Here is a 24,739-nt window from a genome sequence, read left to right as displayed (position 1 = left end):
GAGTCCTTGACCAACTTAAATGCAGACATAATCACTTCAACTAATGAATTGAAATTTCCTTGTGGAAAAGTCAAAATGAAACGCAAGTACCCTGACACCAAGTCAGTGTATATAAATGCACATGAAAGCAAAACAATTAACCTCCCGACGCGAGTGAACGGAGACTTCTTACTAGAAACTGACTTAGTCATTGAACCGAATGTAGTGATTCATGCTGGATTATACTCAGCAGATAACGAAAATGTCCACATGTTAATCAGTAACTATTCTGATGAAGATCGAAAAATTAATCTAAGCAGCAACATTTTAAATCCAGAAATTAACAATTTCGAAACAGGATCACCTGACCAATATGAATCTGCAAGTCACCTAAACGAAACTTTATTCGATCAGCTAAGAATAAATCATCTAAACGCTGATGAAAAAAGGAAACTTCTAAAAGTGATAGCGAAGCATAAGAATCCTTCACCAACGCTGTAAAGCACACAATAACAACAAAAGATGACCTGCCAGTACATGTGAAATCATACCGTTACCCCTTCTGCCATAGAGAAGAGGTCCAACGTCAAATTTCTAAACTTTTAGACCAAGGGATTATTCGGCATTCGATCAGCCCATGGACGTCGCCTGTGTGGATCGTCCCAAAAAAACTAGACGCATCAGGTAAAAAGAAGTGGCGGCTAGTAATAGACTACCGCAAATTAAACGAAAAAACGATTGAGGATCGCTATCCGATCCCGAACATCACAGACATCCTAGACAAGCTAGGACGGACTATGTACTTTACAACATTAGACCTCGCATCTGGTTTTCACCAGGTCGAAGTCGAAGAGAAGGACATTCCTAAAACAGCCTTTAGTGTCGAGAATGGGCACTATGAGTTTTTAAGAATGCCTTTCGGTCTTAAAAACGCTCCATCGACATTCCAACGTGTGATGGATAACGTTTTGCGAGAGCATATTGGCGTCATATGTCTTGTGTACATGGACGACATTATTGTCTTCTCAACAAGTTTAAGCGAACATATTGATAATCTATCAAAAAATTTCGCAACACTAGAAAAACATAACATAAAAATTCAGCTAGATAAAAGCGAGTTTTTACAGAGAGAAGATGCTTTTCTAGGACATATTATAACACCGGATGGAGTAAAACCAAACCCGGATAAAATACAAATTATCAAAAATTGGCCAATTCCACAAAACGAGAAAGAACTCCGTGGCTTCCTAGGAATTCTAGGATACTATCGGAAATTTATCAGAGATTTTGCTAAAATAGCAAAACCTCTAACCAACTGCTTACGAAAAGGAGAAACAATCACACACTCGGGTGAGTTTGTAGCAGCCTTCGAACGCTGTAAACAAATTTTATCTGGAAGTGATATCCTTCAGTATCCAGATTTCTCAAAGCCGTTCATTTTAACCGCGGATGCTTCCAATCATGCAATTGGAGCAGTCCTTTCGCAAGGTTCAATAGGAAACGATAAACCGATAGCGTTTGCTTCCAGAACTTTGAATAAGTCGGAGGAAAAATACTCCGCAATAGAAAAAGAATTGTTAGCGGTTGTATGGGCGTGCAAATATTTTAGGCCTTATCTTTATGGGCGTAAATTTGTTTTGTATACAGACCACAAACCGTTAACTTATGGTCTAAATTTGAAGGACACCAATAACAGATTGGTTCATTGGCGTCTTTCGCTCAGCGAATTCGAATATGAGATTAAGTACCGCCCGGGTAAGCAAAACGTAGTCGCTGACAGCCTCTCCCGGATTCGAAATGAGTTTAATAGTAACGAAAGTGCATCATCCAACATGACCGTTCATTCAGCCGACACGGATGATTCCGAGTTTATAAGTTGTACGGAACAACCGCTAAATGCCTTCAGCAATCAAATTATTCTAAAAATAGGACCCGACGAACCCGACCATTACGAAGAAATCTTTCCGAGAGTCTACCGAAGAACCATAACGAGATGTGTCTTTGGGGTACCAATAATATTTAGCATGTTTAAAGATTACATGGATTTGAAACGGACAAATTGTATTTATTGTCCAGAGAACCTCATGAACCTTATTCAGACTGTGTATAAAAACCATTTTAATAGAGCAAATCAATTCAAAGTTTATTTAACACAAAAGTTGCTAATATGTAGACCTAAGAACCCCAGAAGAAGAAAACCTGATTATAGAGCAAACGCACGAACGTGCTCATAGAGGCATCTGGGAAAACAACGAACAAATCTCGAATAGATTTTTCTTCCCCAGGATGAAAGCGAAGATACGAGAATATATCGAGCTTTGCGAAACATGTAATAAAAATAAATATGATCGCCACCCGTTTAATTTAAAAATAGGCAGTACACCTAACCCGGAAAGACCCCTAGACATAGTACACATAGACATCTTTACTGCAGAGAAAACATATTTCCTTTCAGCTATTGACAAATTTTCAAGGTTCGGATCGTTGACACACATTAAATCCCGTAACATTATAGATGTAAGAAAAGGATTGATTGAGTTTTTAAAAATACATGGTACACCACGGAAAATAGTTTGTGACAACGAACCATCCTTAAGATCAATTGAAATTAGAGGACTACTTCATGACCTCAATATTGAAGTATTCTTCACCCCTGCAAACCACAGTAAGAGTAACGGTACTGTCGAGAGATTTCACTCCACCATTGCAGAAATCTTTCGCTGTATCAAACCAACATTTAAAGAATTGAACTTAGAAGAAACCTTCTATATTGCTTGCACACAATATAACAACACAATCCATTCCACTATTAAAATGAAACCTAGAGAAGCTTTTTATGGGCTGAAAGATTCCCAAGAAAGGCCTCTAGATACGGAAATGCTAATAGAAAGTAGAAATAAAGTTTACGATGAGATCATTTTGGCCCATGAAAAATCAAAACAGGAAAATTTATGCTATCACAATAAAAGCAAAGAAAGCATTCCTGAGTTCCAACAAAATTCAACTAGATACAAGAAAGTGCAAGGAATAAAGAAAAAACACATCCTATGTATTCACCGGTCATAGTCGCTGAAAATCAAGGTAGATTGCTGATAGACGACTCTGGGCGGGAAATACACAAAGAAAATATTAAAAGAACAAACTAACACAAATCTAATTTCAGGAAAAGAAAATATGGCTTGCGAACAATGGATTCTATTCCTATACACCACCTTCCTAATCCTCATTCCATCCCATGCACAATCCATCCAGATTCACGACATTACGAACAACGCAGGAGCGTTGCTTCTTAAAAAGGGGGATGGACGAGTAATTGCAGGATACGACAGATTATTGCATGTGATCGATTTCTCGCAACTCGAAATTTCAATATCTATTTTAGAAAACGTAATTAATCAAACTAAGAATTCATCAAGCAGTTTATCAGACATTCTCGAAATGAAACTCAGAGAAGTAAAATTCATTTATAGCACACTAAATTTGCAATCAAACAGATACAGGAGGTCTATCGACTTATTAGGAAGTACAATCAAGTTCATAACAGGTAATCTCGACGCAGAAGATCTGAAAATTATCAATAATAATTTAGATGAATTGCGAAAAACTGGTAATTTTATCGTTAAACAAAACAATAGACAAATCCAAATTAATTCCAAATTCGAAAACAGGCTTAACCTAGTGAACAGAGAAATCAGAAATCACCAAAGCATGTTGAACTCAATTTTAAAAACCGACGATTACATTCTGTCAGAGAACCAAAAAATATCGATAGCTTTTCAATTAGACACATTCCTAGAGAATCTAAAAGCAATAGAATATGCAATTATGTTATCAAAATTAAATATAATAAGTAAATTTTTACTTACACCAAAAGAAATACAAATCATTGTTCAAGAGTTCATAGAGCAAGGCATGAAAATTCAACACTTTGACGACGCTAGCAACTACTTAACGACCACTACATTACATAAAGGCTCAACAATCATTATATGTGTAAACATCCCCAGACTACAACCGATATCCTACGAGAAAGTTATTATTGAACCGTTATCCCGTAACAACCACTCAGTGAAGCTGACACATAACACCGTTTTGATAAACCCACAGCAGATACTAGCTATTACAACACAATGTCGAGAAGCCAACCAAATTACGATCTGTGAAAGGAGTCAACTAATGGACATCAGCAACAATCCATGCGAAGCTCCACTACTAAGAGGCCAACCTGGGCAATGCCCGGTATCAGAAAAACCACCATCAATGAATACAAAAACGATAGCTCCAGGAACGCTACTAGTGCAAACCGTTCACCAAGACGTAATCATTAATAGCACCTGCGGCATTCAACCAGAAACGTTGAAAGGAATTCATCTAGTTACGTTTCACAACTGTTCGTTGTTCATCAATAATGAGCTTTTTGAGAATTACGAACTACGGTTTGATCAACCATCAATTCTTCCGCTGCAACTTACAAAAATCAAAACGTTGCACGTAGAAAGACACGTAAACCTTTCCGAACTACATAATATCCATTTAGAAAACAGACAACTCATGAAAACTATAGAGTTCAAATACCGAATCGGATCCATATCATTCGGCACCGTCCTCATTCTCACGCTCATACTTTTGGCCATCGGCATCATCAAATACTGGAAATTTACAAAAACAGGAAATTGCTCGGGACGAGCAATACTTATGGAGGAAGCAGTTAAACGCGATACTCCCCAACCAAACTTAACCGGACAACCGATAGAAGCTCCAAGCAATACAGCGAAGTCAGCAACACCGAAGTGGAACGCCAACGAACGCAACCCAACACCGTACGTGACCGGAGGACCGTCGTTGCTAGCCGTCAAGTCAGCAGTTTAGGGACAAAGACAGGGCTCTTCAATGTATCGAACATTGCACAAAATAAATCAGTTCTAAGTTAGACTTCGAGCAATACTTATGGTCTTTTTAAAAACTCTTCCAAGATTACTTAAAAGTTAATTTATATATATATATATATATATATATATATATATATATATATATATATATATATATATATATATATATATATATATATATATATATATATATATATATATATATATATATGGGTTATCACTTTCAATTAAAAGATTTTCTTGAATTTCCGATTGTATTGGATCTTCTGTCTAATTTTGATTCCAAGCGTCTTTTCATTATGCTTCGTCCAAAATGCCTAATATTGAGATAGAGCGAAAAAATCAAAATAACACAAAAATATCGATATCTCCGTTAATAAAAAACGTGTTTAATCCACCTAGCAGTGAGATGATACCTATTTTGATCAATCCGCATGTGTTTTTTGCATGAATATTCTTCGGTGTTTAAGTTTTCATGACATTATTTTAATGACCCTCGTTTTAAGCGACAATTTGAGATTTTAATCACTCATTACTCTGTAATGTCGAAACTGCAAATCGGATCGAATTTGAATCTAGAAGTGCGATAATCGATTAAACATGCCATGATATGTAAGTTCCACTCTAGAGTTTACGGTAATTTAAAGTACTTCCAGAGCCGGTATTCAGGAACCAGCATAACCCAAACCGATTCGTATGGCCATATGACGAATAAATTACAACAGTTTTGAGTTCAACTTTGAAGCTTTTCGGGATTGTCATCTTCTATATCGGTTTGAATTTTAAAAATTCATCATCATGTAATTCGAGAACCGGAAGTCATAATTGGATAAAATAATTAATTTTTGTATATAAGTTTGTTTTAATTAAAATTTTTGTTTCTGAAATTTGATTAGGCTTTTTTTGAGAAAACGATTGAGCTTTGAGAAACGATTTTATACTGGAACCGGAATTCTAAAAGCGGTATGGCCGAAGTCAAATAAATTCACCTGAGTAGCTGTACACTTTACATTTGTTTCAAAACATTTGAAAATCAGTTAAGACATCTTTGAGAGATCATAGCACGAATTAAATTTTTAGGTGCCTTCTGATCGACAACTGAATACCACTAAAACTGAAAAAAGTTAATTTTTTTATCGACTATCCAAATCTGCTAACCCAATAAACCTGATTAAATTATGTGGAATAGACATTTTTATACAATCTGTTACCGTCGAGGCACAGAGCTCATATGGATAAATTAACTTAATTATTGTTATTGGTTTAATGTATATTGATATTAAAAATTGTAAAAAAATATATATAGTTTAAGCTAGGATAAAATAAAATATAAATGTCACTGTATAGACACACCAATAAATGTTAAAATTCTAGTACGTAATATATCAACATCACACACTATACACTATACACTATATCCTCTACTGACGCTGCTACCAAAAGAGAATATTGTTGTCGCGATAGATAGTACAAGGAAGGAAAGGAGAAGAAAAAAGGAATAGAGGTATAGCTACTGGGTCGATAGAAGTCGAAAGGTCTTTCCGTTTTAAGATTTCTACTGAGAAACACGTCTAAGTATAAAAGTAAAAGTAGAGCCTCGAAATAGGCAAAGTGAGCAAACCGAATTGCCATAAAAATTGGATTACGGTTCAAAAGCGTCGAATCAGGTATGGACGAGAAACATATTTCCGTTTAAAGGCGACTTTTAGCAAAGTGATATCTTTTATGATAAAAATAGGACCCGTCATATTTGATAGCTCGATAACTCGTCTGTTAAGGAGCAAACCAAGCGAATATTAAGCCTGCAGGATACCGAGACGACCCGAGAACACCCACGTGTTGGTCGGAGGACCTAGACTGGTCGTGGTTCCAGTTCACCATGTCAAACTAACCGCCAATCCATGATACTTGGGGCGGTCAAATCTCTACGAGAGTAGGCCTCCCGCCAGTCGTTCGGATCATCGCCCCACCGGCTGAAAATTGGAACGGAAACCCCCTAGACTGAGAACACTCAACCTGTAAGGCGGAGATAACCTCCCCTTGAACAGCAACACGATCCCCCGGACATCATCACTATCAGCGTGAGCACATTCATCAAAAAGCACGACATTTGCTTCCAGATCGGAGTAAGCAGCATCAGTGTCACCTGCCGGCCGGCCAACCTTACACCATACACGAATCAGATATGTACACACGAGGTAAAATAAATCTGTCTATTAAAGAAAATCTGTGTTTTTGAACATTTTGATCAGCTGATCCTTGTGAAAGCCGACTCTGAGAGCGAGAGCGCTACCCATAGCCTAGCTAGTCGCCGTAAAAGAGGTTATTGTAGAACCCACCCTCATTAGATCTCCGTGGCTGTGACCAGAGATCGAGGTTTATCACGAGTCATCCCTCCGATGGCAGAGTAACAAATCCCCGAAACCGAAAGTTGGATCTGACTGAAAAGCAAGATGTTTTATAGAACTTTGAAACTTTTCATTTGAATCTTAGATGATTCTTAGATTTCATTTGCATCTTAGATCGGTTCAGCCATCTTCAAGAAAAATGAGTTACACAATTTTGATTTCGTTTCACATATCATCCTGTAGTTCCGAAACCAGAGGTCGGAACCAAACATAATGCAGGAACTTTGTTTGGGAGCATACGACTTTTCGTATGAATCTGAATTTGTAGAAAAGAAATTTTCCGAGAAAATTAATTGAAGTTATTTGTCACACACGCATTTGCTGATCTCGACGAACTGATTCGAATGGTATATGGATGTTATGTTGTTCCAGCATTTATTGCTGTAAGTAGTTTAAAACAAAATAATTAAAAAAAATTCTGCCATCATCTGGTTTATATATGTCATATTCGAACGATTATGTTGCCAAAAACGAGCCGTGCCAAAATCGGTCCGAGGCTAAATGTCATGAAAAAGAATGCTGTACACAATCCTTTTGGTTCTTAGAAACAATTGTATGTAACAGTATAAAAAATCGTGTTTTCCGTTGCTCCCAAGCATTTCTTTGTCATACAGCGCTCAAAACTCCTACTGCTGGAATAGGGGGAAAAGTCGCTTACAGAAAAATTTCGATATCTCCGTTAAAAATGGACGGATTTAAACAATCTATGGCTTGTTGGATAGGTATTACCGTGCGGAATCTAAGTCTGAAAACATATTCTGTTTTCAAGGTCAATTGTGACAGATACTGTCAAAAAACTGAAAATTTTTACATAAAACTTTGTATAACTCAAAAAGTAAACATCCGATCTCAAAACCATTCAATAGCGTTTTGGGTGACGGGGAGACCTTTCATTTGCGACTAGTTTGATGAAAATCGGTTCAGCCATCTCTGAGATCTCGACCTCTTAGTTGACAACACACATACGGACACACACACATACACACACACACACACACACAGACATTTGCTCAGTTCGTCGAGCTGAATCGATTGGTATATGTCATTCGGCCCTCCGGGCCTCGGAAAAATTTTCGAAAGTTTGAGCGAATTCTATACCTATTTTTTATATATATGAAAATAGGTAAAAACGGATTCTTACAATCTATGGCTTTTTCGATTGGTAGTGGCGTATCTAGGGAAAGGGCAAAGTCGACACCCGGGCGCAACGTTTTTAGGGGGCGGCAAACTTGGTACCTTTTTTTTTGCTCACCCAAGGCATCTTGCCGAGATGAAATTCAGCTTTTTTTTTGCTCACTAAACCAACGATGGGGGCGGTATATCTCTTATTTTGCCCATCAAAAAACTCACTTCCTACATCGAAGGGTGTGTAACTCAAAAAGTAAACATCTGATCTTAGACAGAAACAATTGAGTACATACTTCTAGAAAGATCTTACATTTGCAACTAGTTTGTAGTTCGAAAGTAGTTCTGGTTGTTTGAAAACTGTTTTTTAATTTGTAGGTTATGAGAACGTATGCCCAAGTAAATTTTCTTTTTTTTTCTTCAAGATTTAAAGGAAAGTTTTTTGAAAAATACTACAGTTATACTCATTAGAGCATGATTAATATGAGAAAAGCACCATCATACCACTACGTGGATTAGAACAGGTTATTTTTGCTTCCTGATATTATATGACTCAAACTGTATGAGAACTGCATTGCGCATATTCATACAAACTTAGAACAATGTTCTCACTTGAGGTATTTAGAATGCTATAAAACAATAATTTGTAGTAGATTTTTTATAGCTGCTGTGAAACAAAATTGGTGGATCTAGTTGTGCTGAAAATTCTAAGTGAAACGGTTGAAATTTATCATCGATTAGCTACTGTGCATTAACTGTTGCGAAAACATTCTTTCGCAATCTTCACTCTGAATTATAGAATAATGCATTAATTCTGCGCAGCCACTTCAAAACCGATTAGCAGTACAGGGTCCGGCACTCGAAGTGTAACCAACTTCAGACCGCTCGCGCAGCTGACGCACGGGCATCAGCTCTCTAGAAATTTGCTAAATGACAGTTCGGAGTTGTATTGTTTACAAGCGCAAGAAAGCATTTTGCCAAAAGTGAACGCGAAAAAAAAATCTTGACTTGAGAGAGCGAAGGAGTTGCTTCGTTTGGCCGAAAGCGGTCAATTTCCGAACATTGTATTTTCTGACGAGAAATTTTTTCCAATTGAGCAATTCGTAAACTCTCAAAACGATAGGGTTTACTTGACCGACCGTTCATACGAGAATTTGAGTCATCGATTGGCCACCAGGAGGCAGCACCCGCAACAGATAATGGTTTGGGCCGCTGTAACCGCAGATGGGCGCTCTCCAATCGTTTTCATCGAGCCTGGCGTCAAGGTAAATGCGACATATTATCGGGAAAGTATTCTGGAGGTTGCTTTGAAGCCGTGGGCAGACAAACATTTCGGTGGCAGACCATGGACGTTTCAGCAGGACTCGGCACCGTCTCACAAAGCTCGAGTGAACCAAGAATGGCTGAAAAACAACGTTCCGAACTTCATCACGTCCACACAATGGCTCTCGAATTCACCAGATGCGAATCCAATGGATTATGCTCTTTGGGCCATTTTGGAGAGCAAAGTCCGAACTAAAAGATACACCAGTCTCGAGGCGCTGAAAAAAGTTATTGTCCGCGAGTGGGCCAAAATACCTGCAAGTCACATTCGGCAACTTGCGATTCGTTTTTTGACCGTCTCAAGGCCATAGTCAAAGCAAAAGGTGGTTATATCGAGCAAAAGTGAATTGATTCTGAATTTTGTATTATTTTTACACATTTTGTACTTTGAATTAAGTAAAAGTAATTTTCCAAACTGAATTTATGGCCTTTTTAATTGGTTACACTTCGAGTGCCGGACCCTGTACAGTGGATTTAGTGTTTAATAATTAAAAATAATAATTAATTTTATGATTCACATAAAAATCGGAATAAATCTGGAATATGCATAAAGAATATCGAGTTCAGAATTGAAATCTTCGAACGTGATCTCAAAACTATTTCAATTTGTATCTAATACTTAAGCAATCTAACAGCGACTATCGCTCTCCAGTTTCCGGTTCCGAAATCCCCAGATAAATAACTCCGAAATAAAATTTACATGTGTTGTTATGCATACTTCAATCAAAAAGGTTTCATTACACAACTAGAAGAATTGAAACACGTTTTTAATAGTATTATTGAAGAGCATGGGAAATGAGCAGGACATTCACTGATGCGTGATTGTACATTCGAATGTCAATATTCATAAATTTCACTTAGATGCCATATACATTAAAGTCACATTAATATCATGCAAATATTTGATCTTGTTACGTTAGTATGAAAATTATCGTCCACTGGATCGAACAAAAACGAGGAAGCAAAAAATACAAATTTAATGAAAGTTGAAGGAAGGAAAACACTTGCCGCTTGAATTATTCGCCAATCAAATTAAGCTGATTATAATGAGAACACTCCCGTGGTTTGACAGAGAATGAGAAATGGCACATTAAAAATTCAGAAGCCCCATCGTGGGACAAATCATTGTGGGATTTATTATTTGGAGGGGTAATGAAAAGGGTGCATTTCCATGATTTAACCGAGCGATAAATCGAAAAGAAAAACTCAGTAGAAGCAAAAAACTTTTTAATTCCCAATTATCGGCAAGGATTGTGTTGCTTAAGTTTTTTCTCATTGACGAAGTTTTCGATCCCATTCACATTTCTCCTGCAATAGGTTGATATATTACGTAATGGTCAACGATACTGCCAACATCTTTGACGCCCTTGAGAAGGATAACGAGTTGGAAATAAGTGGTGAGAATATTCTACAGACAAACTTTTTCTTCGGTTCTTCTGTCCCGTTTCCATACAAAAGGAAACAGATTCTACTGCAATTGAAAGGTAACTGCTCTCTTGTACGAATGATGAGGGTAGTGAAAATTAGGATGACTTTCGATTACAAAACTAAATATGCTTTCCTTGCATGGTTCGACTTAACAGTATCTTTACAATATATGCATATTCTGAGAAGATTTTTCAGAGGTAGAAAGAGAGTTTATCCTCATTCAACCAACATAGCAATGTTCAGGTGTCGGTTATCGAAACAAATAAAATTCGAACTACATAAGGCAGAACAAATACATAACCTTCATTATAAGAGCATGGGAACCAAGCAAACACTTGATTAGCTTACTCGAAAAATGTACATACCATCTCTAGTTAACTGACCCTTGAACCACAGGCGTCTTGATAACTAATTTGGTAGAATGTCAACTCGTAGAAAAATACATCATAAATGTGAAGCTCACTTTGAGATTACAATCAGTCTTTATTCTCTGAAGAAATGTATAGCAATAGATATAACAAACTTCATTAAAAACTTGCATGCGTTCAACGATGAAACATATTTTTGACTGAGGAAAGACTGCCAAAACCAATATAGTTTACTCCCTCAAGATCACTCCAACTTTAACAATTGACAAACAAAACTTTTCTTGCGAAAGAAAAACTGCTTCGTTAACAACAAATCCTTGAAGGGGGTTGGATCCATCTCGTTAGCATGCAAATTCAATTTTAATGGCGTCTTAAGGAGGTCAGTCGTTTCTGATCGTTCGAGCATGTTTTGTATTTGAATGTACTGGCCGAATCGTTTAGTTCTATCAGACTTTCAGCATTTGTATAGAAACCATCGGCTAAAAGCAACAATCAACGGGTCGCGTTTGAGAGACGTGAGCAACATACATTTTTCGGTGAATCAAAATAGCTGGAATTTTTCTTTAAAGCAAATCAATTATGGCCACAACGGAAACCCATAAAATTCGTTTAAGAACACTCATTGCGAGAAAAATGGAGGAGAAATGAAATTGAGTAATTGAACGGCTGTAAACTTTCGGTAGTAAAAATACCTCATAAAACGCGCGATTTTAACGGTTTAATCAATTCATAGAGAGTTGAGTCAATTGACCAGCCCTAATAAAGCATTGCATTTCTTCAACGCTTTTAGCACTGTGTTGGTACACATCATAATTTTATGAATTCAAAATATGCAGACATGATGTTTAACGAGCTTTTTTTCATTACACACTGATTAAACAATCAAATTCAATTCAAAATTCCTATAATATTTGTCATTGTCAATGTATTATATTGAAGTATACTTTGACAGTCCAAGCACACTGAAGCAAACACCACAATGCAAAATTATTTCCCCTTCCTGAGCTGATATGAGCTGAAGTAGATCACCTATAATTGCACTTCGTGATTGACCGAATAAGTGATAATATAATGCAATGTATCAACACAATAATGCTTGGGAGATGCAGAAAAATTTCATTATGCATAGACACTCATTCAATGTATTTGATTTAAGGATCAATCACCGGCCACAACCAAAGACTGTGTTTTTCAAAGAATGGAAGAATGTTAGTCCGATACTCATTGTTTCTAGACAGTGCAGGAGCACTTTTTACTTACCATAATTAAGCATACCAAAAACCGAGGACCGGTATAGTGAGAGTAAATTCGTGTGGTCAGCAACGTATATGAACTATGAATATAAATAGTTTTGAGCCTAATTTAGAAGAATTTTCAAGTTTTTCATATTGTCTCACTAAATGGCGATTTGAAATTTTAAACAGTAATCTCCCAGTAATTCGGGAACCGGAAGTCGGATCCGGATAAATTTCAGCTGTGTCCTATGGTATTGTAAGTCCTTTCGTTTTAATCTAAGTTAAAGAAAATCAAATAGAAGTGCTCGGTACTCACGAGCCGAAGTAGGAAAAAATTATATGTTCGCATTGAACACCCTGTATATCTGGAACCGGAGGTCGAATTTAGATGAATCTCATGAACTTTGTATCGGACCATAAAACCTTCAGTTTAAGTCTAAGTTGACGAAAATTGGTTCAGTAATCTGAGAAAAGCGAGCGACATCGACTAATTAATTCGTATCGATTGGTTCAGTAGTTTTATTTCTATTATGTGAACGGATTGCTTCGAGCAAACGCGTTCAAAGCTTAAGCGTTTCAATTTAAAGGTTTGGCGCGAGTAAAATTAAAGAATTATATCGCGAGTAAAATTAAAGAGTTCTGTTACTATTTGTTTTTCTGATTATTTGTACATAAAATGAACACGATGTAAAGACATTTTGGAACTCCTTTTCAACTCGATATCTTCATATACATAATGGAAATGCTTGTCAGCAGATAAACGAGCTAGCCCTTAATTTTTACGTGGGTATATCTTACACCACTACGGAAGCCTTTTTAAAATCAGTAACGTTATTCCTGATCGATGCCATAGGAAATATGCAATTTATGAAAAAATCTTTACAGTGCCATAAACAAGAATTAACTCAAAATACAAGATCTGGAATATAAAAATCCCATGACACATGCCTACCCGTCTCGCACTCAGAAGACGGTTTTTATATAGTAAACTACAAGTAAGTAAGTATGCAAGATAAATTTTAGTCGTAGCTCAACCATTTTTGCTAGAACGTTAGACGTAACAGAACGTATCGCCGTCTACACAAATCATTCTACTCTGCGCCCTCCTGAATTAATGAACATTCCTTTTCCCGTCCCTTTTAACGACCAAAAACCATTCAGTTAGTTGTATTTTTGTTCTCGTTAGTATCGTCGGAAGTGTAGCAGTTCTATTCGCATTCAAGTCGATCTATTATTTTCCTGATATCACTCATCTGCCAATTAGTCCACTTGTTTTGTTTATCTCTTCATTAGTTATTGTTAAATACTGAAGTTAAATTTCGATCGCATTTCTCTTCCAATCCAATCCTGTGTACCTCATGCGGTTCTACGAAGTCATGTGTTCTGTGCATTTTAAAAACTTCATCCAATCTATGATGTACGGATGCACTCAGACTAAATGGTGCGTGTTTCCTCGCATAGTACACACCCTACCGGACCAGTCTCTTGTATCACTACACTTTGTGGTCAAACAAACACCGATGTTATTAATTCTATCGTTTTTGGCAATCAAAACAGAAAAGTTGCAGGAGATAGCTAACACCGTAAAGATAATAAAAGACAGTGTTATTGTTTGGCGTATTAATTTAGGGCCATTCGAATCATTTTGGATTAACTAGGATAATCCAAAATGATTCGAATGGCCCTAAATTAATACGCCAAACAATTTACATCTTCTATATCGGTATGAATTTTAAAAACTCATCACCTATAATTCCAGAATCGGATGAAATTCACCAATTTTGTATGGGACCTTAAGTTCTTAAATTAAGTTTTTGTTTTTGAAGTTCGATTTGGCCTTTTGAGAAAATGATTGAGCTTTGAGAAACGATTCGATACTGGAACCGGAATTCTAAAATCGGTGTAGCCGAAATCAATTAAATTCACCTGAGGAGTATGGTGACATCTTTGAGAAATTGTAGTGCGAATTAAAATTTGGGGGTACATTCCAAATCCAAAAACGAATACCGCTTAAACTGAAATAAATTTATTTGGTAATCGACTATCCAAATTTGCAAACCCGATAAACCGGATTAATTTATGTGAAATAGACATTTTTATACTAATCGTCTTGTGTCTCCTAAACTAGAAGTCGGATCTGGCTAAAAAGTAAGATGTTTTATAGGATCTTAAGACCTCTCATTTGAATAATAGATGATCTTAGATTTGAATCTTAGATCGGTTCAACCATCTACAAGAAAAATTAATTGCATTATTTTAATTTCGTTTCAAATATCATCATGTGGTTCTGCAATCAGAAGTCGGATCCAAACGTAATTCAGGAACCTGGTTTCAGTGATGTCCGAACTCAGCACACGAGCTGCTCTATACCTGCAGTGTAGGCCTAATAAATTCGTGTGCTGTGCTTTTCAAACCAGACTCATGAGCGTTTGCTATTTGTGTAGTGCACCATTGACAAGAGACAATACAAGAGCGGACATTGTGTGCTTAAAAATTATATTATATTATTAAATAAAAAAAAACGGACACTCAACTCAGCTCGTGAGCTAGCACATGAGTCAGCTCACGAGCTAGCTCCCCATTCCAGCGCATGAGCCAGCATCGCGAGCTGGTTCTTCGAAGCATACGACTCTCGATCTAGTAGCAACACGGCATACGAGCGTCTGTTTCAGACATCGTGTGCGTGTTTTTGAAAAGGTACAGCACACGGACTGTATGAGAGCTGGCTAGTGTGTTGGGCCATCAATGCCTTCTTTGGGAGTATACTACTTTTCATATGAATCTGAGTTTGTAGAAAACGGATTAACCATCTCCGAGAAAATTGAGTGAAAATATTTGTCATACACGCATTTGCTGATCTCGACGAACTGAGTAGTATGGTATATGGAAATCATGTTCTTCCAGCATTTATAGCAGTAAGTAGTTTAAATAAATATAATTATGGAAATACTTCCAACTCGAAAATGCTGATATCATCTGGTTTACATATGCCATATTCGAACGATTATGTTGCCAAAAACGAACCGTGCTAAAATCGGTCCGAGGCAAATTGTCATGAAAAAGGATGCTGTACACAGTCTTTTTGGTACTTAGAAACAACTGTATGTAACAGTATAAAAATCGTGTTTTACGTTGCTCCCAAGCATTGCTTTGTCATACAGCGCGATATCTCCGTTGAAAATGGACGGATTTTAACAATCTATTTGCACGGATTTTAACCTTTCATTTGCGACTAGTTTGATCAAAATCGGTTCAGCCATCTCCGAGATCTCGACCTGTTAGTTGACAACACACATACAGACACACACATACACACACACGGACATTTGCTCAGTTCGTCGAGCTGAATTGATTGGTATATGTCATTCGGCCCTCCGGGCCTCGGACAAAATTTTCTAAACTTTGAGCGAATTCTATACCTATTTTTTATATATATAAAAAAAGGTAAAAATAGGTAAAAAAGTAAATGAAATCAGTAAAGGAACACTTAACATCTAACCAAAACATTTTGAAGGATGCCTTATGTTTTTGAGGTAATGCACACTTCAGGGAAATAGAGCAACAAGATCTAAAATCACAAAAGAATCTGGTAACTGTTAAAAAAAAAACAAGAAAGTTCTACAGTAATCGTATTTTGCGACATTTAAGCAGACGACCAATTTTTAGTTTTTTTTTGTTTTGCGCTTAACGACCTCTTGACCGGTCCTGTCCGGAGAATCAAAAATAAGTACTAATAACCTACTATTCTGCATCTTAAATCATTCATGCATAAGTTAATACATAGCAGTATCTGTTCTGTTAAAGTTGTGCGTTATAAAATTTCTGATTTTCTAACCTTTTTACCAATTACCACATACCAAGTAGGGTACAAAGATATGTACCAACAATCCACTCCTATGACTATCTTGACTCATAAAAGAATCATGAAAAAGAAATGCAACAAGTATATTGTATCGGCCAAGTTTCTAATTCAGGAACGACAGTATAATGTTTAGGGCTGAATGTCATTGTACGGCACGTAAACAAGAGAATTATCTTCGATTTAGGAAAATCACACCAGCAATTCAAGTCTTTCTGTGGCACGTTTGCTTCGAAAACATCGCATCGCTACAATAACACAAATTTTCCCGTTACTTACCCACAATACATAGTGGTGCAAATTGGATTCTTTTTCATTATGACCAAATCAGAATTTGCATATTCTGATCATGTTAAATATAATTTTCATTCATTTTTATTTATTTCTTGCTGCCAAGCCAATTTCAATATGGTTCTAGTGCTGTCGATAAAAGAGACCTTTTCGTTAAGTCGAAGAGAATGGCACAATAAATAGGTACGAAGATGGAAAATCTGGAAAGCATTTTTATTTTTTGTCATCTCTGAACACCAAACCTTCATTTCACTCGTTTCCCGCAAGCCCTACCAGCAACATGGAGTACTGACAAAGAACACGAAGCACAACTACTGCAAGTAGAAATGGTTATCGCTGCGATTTATTTATATCTTATCAGTGGAAATAAATTTATATTTTCATGTTTATTTCAACTCGCTTTATTTTTATTGCAGTACCGGTTCATTGAAAATCGTTTGCAGAAGCTCGTTCGTCGTGTGAATGCAAAAAAGTAAGATAAGGTGGGATATAAAAATGGAAACAGGTGTTGTGACAAGGTAGGAAAATTGGATTTCGCACGACGTACTGAAAATCTGAATACATGACGGTGTTATAAGCATAAATGCATTAAACTTTCGGTATGCTAGATTTTATAGACGATTCGTTACACTGGAAACATTCTGAGTTAATGTGAAAGTTGATGTCTTAAATTTATTTAGATACATAATATAGAACACCGTTTGAGTGTCCTTCAAATACTCAAATAAAATCCTTTTTGTTCTTCTGCTTGGAATATATGCATATACAACATATCTTAAATGCGTGTTTTACTGTACGAACTTCACGATATATGATTATAAATTTATATCAGTACATAACTCAACGAAAAGGGTTGTATCCTGCGTTGGAGATAAGTTCAATAATTATACCTACATTATACCATTATTATACCAACAATAACCAATAACAGTTATTTGGGAAAAGCCCGCTGGAGATATCAGGTGTGCAAAGTTGTCCGCCGTTTTCCGATAGGTGGCTGTACCGGCTGAGGCTGGTCAAAATTCATAGATGATAATGCCTTTAAAGTGAATGTGTGCAGTGCCTAACGAATTGTCATCGCCGTTTCAGTGACAGTTGTTCTTGTTTTCGTATTATTCACGCTCGAAAATGTCTGCTTATGTGCCCAATTCTCGCCATTTGCGGGAAGTTTTACTTTTCTGTTACAATTCGAAAAAAAAATGCAACTGAAGCGCATCGAATGCTCTCAGAAACTTACGGTGATGTTGCTCTAAGTAAAAGAACGTGTCGGGAGTGGTTTCAACGTTCTCAAAATGGTGATTTCGATGCCGAAGACAAACATAGTGGTGGAAGAGAAAAAACCTTCAAAGACGAACAACTAGAAGCATTGCTTGATGAAAATTCGTGCCAAACCCCCAGAAGAGCTTACCGAATCGTTGGGAGTGAGTCAGCAAGTCATTTCAAAACGTCTCAAGGCCCTGGGCATGATTCAGAAAGAAGGAAACTGGGAGCCGTACGAGTTGAAGCCGAGGGATATCGAGCGCCGTCTATTTGTACGTGAGCAACTGCTTCAAAGACAAAATCGTAAGGGGTTTTTACATCGAATCGTAACCGGTGATGAAAAGTGGGTTCGATACGATAATCCTAAACGCAGAAAATGATGGGGAAAGCCCGAACATGCTACTTCGTCGAAGCAAAACCAAATATTCACGGCGCCAAGATTATGATTTGTATTTGGTGGGATCAGCTCGGTGTGATTTACTATGAACTCTTAAAACCGGGTGAAACCATCACAGGAGATCGCTACCGAACGCAACTGATGCGCCTTAGTCGCGCGCTAAAACAAAGCGGCCACAATATCAAAAGCGACATGACAAAGTCATCCTCCAACACGACAATGCTCGGCCTCACGTCGAAAGAGTGGTTCAAAAGTACCTGGAAACGCTGAAATAGGAAGTCTTGCCCCACCCGCCGTATTCCCCAGATGTCGCCCCTTCTGACTTCCACCTATTCCGTTCGATGGCACACGGCCTGGCAGATCAACATTTTCAATCTTTCGAAGAGTTGGAAAAATGGATTGCTTCATGGATAACGTCAAAGGAGGACTCCTTTTTTCGAGCCGGAATCCGAAAATTGCCGGAGAGATGGGAGAAAGTTGTCGCAGGCGACGGACAATACTTTGAATAATACATCTGTAAGCACTTTTTCGCAATAAAGCTTTTAATTTTGAAAAAAAAACGGCGGAAGCAAAGTTGTACACTGATAAGTTATTATCAATCTATCATTATGTCTCCAGTAGGCATAAAACCTCCGTGTTGCAGGGTAAGATGCCGTTTGTGAATTAATTCGAGGTGGGTAAGGCAAAAAGAAAGGGCCATTTCCATAATCATTTCCAAAGTAGGATCGAAAGTTGAGAAGAAGGAAAATTGAAAATGTCTACTATCCTTCTTTGATACAGTTCATTGCTGCTTCCAAATTTTCCACCAAAATGACCACAAATTTAGCATTATATTAGCCTTCCTTTTATATTTGGTAAGTATTCTACATACTGTAAATAAGAGAAAAAACTTTATTCGTTTAAGGCGCATTGCGTCACGCGTTTTTTATTGAAAAGGCAGCATCTCTCTCATTGCCTTTGTGCGGTGTCGCTACCGATTTGTAGATATAGACGACGCTTAATTTCAAATGACGATGAAAAAAACCGTTGCTTGTGATTGAACAAATATGTTCGAAAACATTCTATCTGTCACGAAAATGAGTTATGTCGGTATTTATGAGATGAATTTTTGATGACATAACACCTTTTACGCGGTGCGAAATAAACATTTTGATCACTCCAACACAGGCCCGTGCGCAGGGGGGGGTTTTGGGGGTTTTAACCCCCCCCATGAAAAATTTTTTTAAAATTAAGTTTCATGAACAATGGAGTACTTATTATATTAAAGTGCAAATAACTTGACAATTCATATTTTTTTATAAATTTTTTATCAATTTATAAACTGACATAATTTGAACCCCCCCGCGCACGATCCTGTCAGAATTCGTTTTACATTTTTGGACACCCCCCTCTCCCCTTGAAACCCCCCCCATGGATGATTCCTGCGCACGGGCCTGCTCCAACACAATCCCAAAAATAACCAGTGCATTAAGAATGTTTATATTATTTTCTTGAAATGTTTATATTCACAGTTTGAAAAATTCTTGTGATTTTACATCTTATCAGATGCACATAAATGGAGCGTCATATTTCATACAAATTTATATTCAAGAACATGTAAAATTGTGTGATTTGAAAATTACATGGCTTTAAGACGGATGGAATAAAAATCAAAAGATCGACATCAACAACGCGACTTGAACCGAAAAACATTAGATCACAAAGTACACCAGTTAGTCGACTGAGGCACAGAAGCACATATATGCTAGGCTAGTGCATATAAATTCATACAGTCTCACTTGCTAGCCGAGAGCAAATTACACTCGGAGCCAGTAAATTTCTGTACGAATGGAATAATGTTGCATTTGAGAAGCTCAGCGAACGATAGCGAAATATTGGTGCATTTCTCAACAAAAACGACAAAGAATCGCTGGTAATCCAGGCATTAGATCGGTAATTGTATCTGTGTTTATGAGCACTTTGCAAATATTTTTCATCCAGGTCGTCAAATGGTGAAATAACTAAGTCCTCACAAATTCCTATCTCATACCTCCCCGAGCGTCTATGATGACATTTGGTCAATAGAACGGCGTCGACTGCATGCTATCGCCTTCTGCGTTAGAAGCAGAATGAGAGGGTGCGAAATGGCTGGTAGTTTGAAGCCCATCCTAAAGTCCAATATTTATCATAGTAACACATGGATTAATAAGTCCCGAGACTAACAATGGAAACAACATTTTTTTTGCAATTTTTTTTTTATTTATCAACATAATCACCTTTTAGGGTGATACAATGGTTCCAACGTTTTTCCAATTTTTCAATACCATGTTTATAAAAAAATTTATCTTTCGCTTCAAAATAAACTTCAGTTTCAGCGATGACCTCCTCATTTGAGCCAAATCGTTTTCCAGTAGTTACTGGGGGCTTAATCTGGCAAGTATGGGGGGTGGGGAAGCAGATCAAAGCCCAATTCGTTCAATTTCGCCATTTTTTTCATCGATTTGTGGCAGGGTGCATTTTGTTCCATCGAAAGCAATCACGGCACCAACTTGGAAAAAACCTTTTTCATGCTCAATTTTTCATGAAGGATAGTAAATACACTTCCATGTGATATCTGTGTCATCTCAACAATCTCACGGAGCTTCACTTTACGATCTTTCATTATAATTTTTGTCACTTCACTCACATTTTCCTGTGTAACGGCTTCCACAGGTCTACCCGAGCGTTCCGCGTCATTTGTGTCGGTACGACCACGTTTAAACTCGGCGAACCACCGACAAATCGTTGCTGTTGATGGACAAGAGTCCGGATAACATTTTTCAATCCATTGTTTCGCTTGCACGGTGTTTTTACCCATTCAAAAACAATATTTTATCATAACACGAATCTCGGTTTTTGCCATTTTTTAAACAAACTACAAAACGACTTTACTCCAACCTCGATAACTCAGCTGTTTCTGGTCGGATCGACTTAAAATTTTGACCCGTTTCAAGCAAAGGTTAGTACTCTAGAAAGACGTGGTTACTGGTTTACTACGAGCGCCATCTCTGCTTTAGTCTCGGGACTTATTGATCCATGTGTTATATTGCAACATGTGGTTCTGTTGTTTGTTGCATTGTTTGTTATATATTGAATTGAATTATATTACATTGTATTATAAATTGTTGTTATTGTTATTATTATTATTATTATTATTATTATTATTATTATTATTATTATTATTATTATTATTATTATTATTATTATTATTATTATTATTATTATTATTATTGCTATTATTATTATTATTATTATTATTATTATTATTATTATTATTATTATTATTATTATTATTATTATTATTATTATTATTATTATTATTATTATTATTATTAAAAAGAAATAATATATTTCTTGCAGAACTGCGACGAAAGAAGAGCATACCTTACACTGCGATATCAACTGTTATACATTGTATCAAAGCATATTATTTAATATATTTTCTTCTGTTATGTTATATTATGTTGTATGGTATTATACTGCATTGCATTATATCATATTATATTATATTATATTATATTATATTATATTATATTATATTATATTATATTATATTATATTATATTATATTGTATTATGCTCGATTATATCGACAACGGGGAGAGGCAGGGAGTGCATCAGGGTATCTTACAACTGAATGACTGGATGATAGAGTGGATTGCCAACCTGAGTCATGCGGGGAAAGCTTTGTGTTCCTCCCTGCAGGTCTGCAATGAGTAAGACGTACCCTTCTAACAAACAAACCTTGAGGCGGGTTTAAGCTGGTACAGCGAAATTTTTTATTATATGGCCGGATGTTCTTGCTGGAAGACGCCGGGTCCTCTAAACCCATTTTGGCCTTCTTAACAGCAATTATATGAAAGCTATCTAATAATCAAATTAGGATCTACTGTATGTCTATCCGCATACACTGGTAATGCCTTGAACTGATGGTGGCATCATACATACATACATACATACCTTGCAAATATTTTTCTTCCTTCTCAACTTTCTCGAAGACCAGCCCAGCCTCCTTTGAAAGCTACTATTACGTTGTAAGTTCATTTCGAAGATCAAATGGCTGTCACTACTGGTTCCGGATATAAAGGGTGATTTTTTAAGAGCTTGAGAACTTTTTTAAACAATAAAACGCATAAAATTTGCAAAATCTCATCGGTTCTTTATTTTAAACGTTAGATTGGTACATGACATTTACTTTTTGAAGATAATTTCATTTAAATGTTGACCGCGGCTGCGTCTTAGGTGGTCCATTCGGAAAATCCGCTTTTTTATCGACAAATTTTGTTCAGCGATGAGGCTCATTTCTGGTTGAATGGCTACGTAAATAAGCAAAATTGCCGCATTTGGAGTGAAGAGCAACCAGAAGCCGTTCAAGAACTGCCCATGCATCCCGAAAAATGCACTGTTTGGTGTGGTTTGTACGCTGGTGGAATCATTGGACCGTATTTTTTCAAAGATGCTGTTGGACGCAACGTTACAGTGAATGGCGATCGCTATCGTTCGATGCTAACAAACTTTTTGTTGCCAAAAATGGAAGAACTGAACTTGGTTGACATGTGGTTTCAACAAGATGGCGCTACATGCCACACAGCTCGCGATTCTATGGCCATTTTGAGGGAAAACTTCGGAGAACAATTCATCTCAAGAAATGGACCGGTAAGTTGGCCACCAAGATCATGCGATTTGACGCCTTTAGACTATTTTTTGTGGGGCTACGTCAAGTCTAAAGTCTACAGAAATAAGCCAGTAACTATTCCAGCTTTGGAAGACAACATTTCCGAAGAAATTCGGGCTATTCCGGCCGAAATGCTCGAAAAAGTTGCCCAAAATTGGACTTTCCGAATGGATCACCTAAGACGCAGCCGCGGTCAACATTTAAATGAAATTATCTTCAAAAAGTAAATGTCATGTACCAATCTAACGTTTAAAATAAAGAACCGATGAGATTTTGCAAATTTTATGCGTTTTATTGTTTAAAAAAGTTCTCAAGCTCTTAAAAAATCACCCTTTATAATAGTATTAGTGATGTAACCGACTAAATACACGTTTTCTCTCAGTTCAAATTTCTCGGTGAAGGCTTAACCGGTTTAAATAAGCTTAGGCTCGTTGGAAAGCTACTATTTGTTCATTGAATTCAAAGCTCAGCTGGCTGTTGCTTTCAGCCCCAAAAATATAATGGTAAAAATAATGTATCCGACAAAACTCACTATTTTTCCACTTAATTTTCTTGAATTTGGATCACGGATTTCAAAGATTTTAGGATCGTTCAAAACTAATTATGAAATGTGGATCAAATTCGAAAATCACACAGCTGAAACTTTCAGTCCGGCGATATAATCTCTACTCAGTCAGTGCATGTCTCACCGATGAAAAGTGATGATAATATGATGGCGCCAGGTTTGGTGAACATGACGTGTGTGAGAATTCCCAACCAAGTGTACAAATTAACTACATCCAGATCAGTCCCTAGATTATTCAAAAATCAATTAAAATCCAAATAGTATCAAATCCATAATAAATGTCCCCCCTTCAAACACTGTAAATCTGCGTCAATAAAAACACATACGTTTTCCAATTCCGTGTGACAGAGCTTTGTTTTGCTTGTGAATATCAACTAAGGTAATCTGGTCTAATGATTGGGCAGTAGAATCGTCAGTGTGCAGGACCATTTCATGGCTAATGCTACAATCCTACTGACACTTGAATGTTTCGGGTCCCAAACATACGAAAACTAGCTTACGACACCAGTATTTTATATCCTGGATCAACGACTTGGAGTGACGTGTTCGTTAACGGTATTGATTTCGAAGTCACAATATCTACAGATATAACATTCAAGCAACCAACTTGCCGGAGAATGCACATTGCAGAAAAAGGCTAAAAATTCTCACCTGCTCAAAATTAACCAATCTGGTGGATAGCTTAGGTAACTAAGTTTGCATGCTAGATAACGTTAGATAAACTAGCCTCAATCGTTGTGAATTCTTTTGTTAGTTAGGACTGCACATAGAAACTCATGCGAAGGTGTATCCTGTAGGATTTTCTCCAAACGGCGTATGAACGGTTCACTATGCTTCGATTAAACTGCAGTGAAATAGCGCAAGCAAACGAATAAGTTGAACGGATTCGATGTCAGTACTGAAAGGTACTGGGGAAAAC

This window comes from Malaya genurostris, chromosome 1 (genome assembly GCF_030247185.1).
Source record: "Malaya genurostris strain Urasoe2022 chromosome 1, Malgen_1.1, whole genome shotgun sequence".
Taxonomy (NCBI): domain Eukaryota; kingdom Metazoa; phylum Arthropoda; class Insecta; order Diptera; family Culicidae; genus Malaya; species Malaya genurostris.
Note: the sequence above shows the minus strand (reverse complement) of the source record.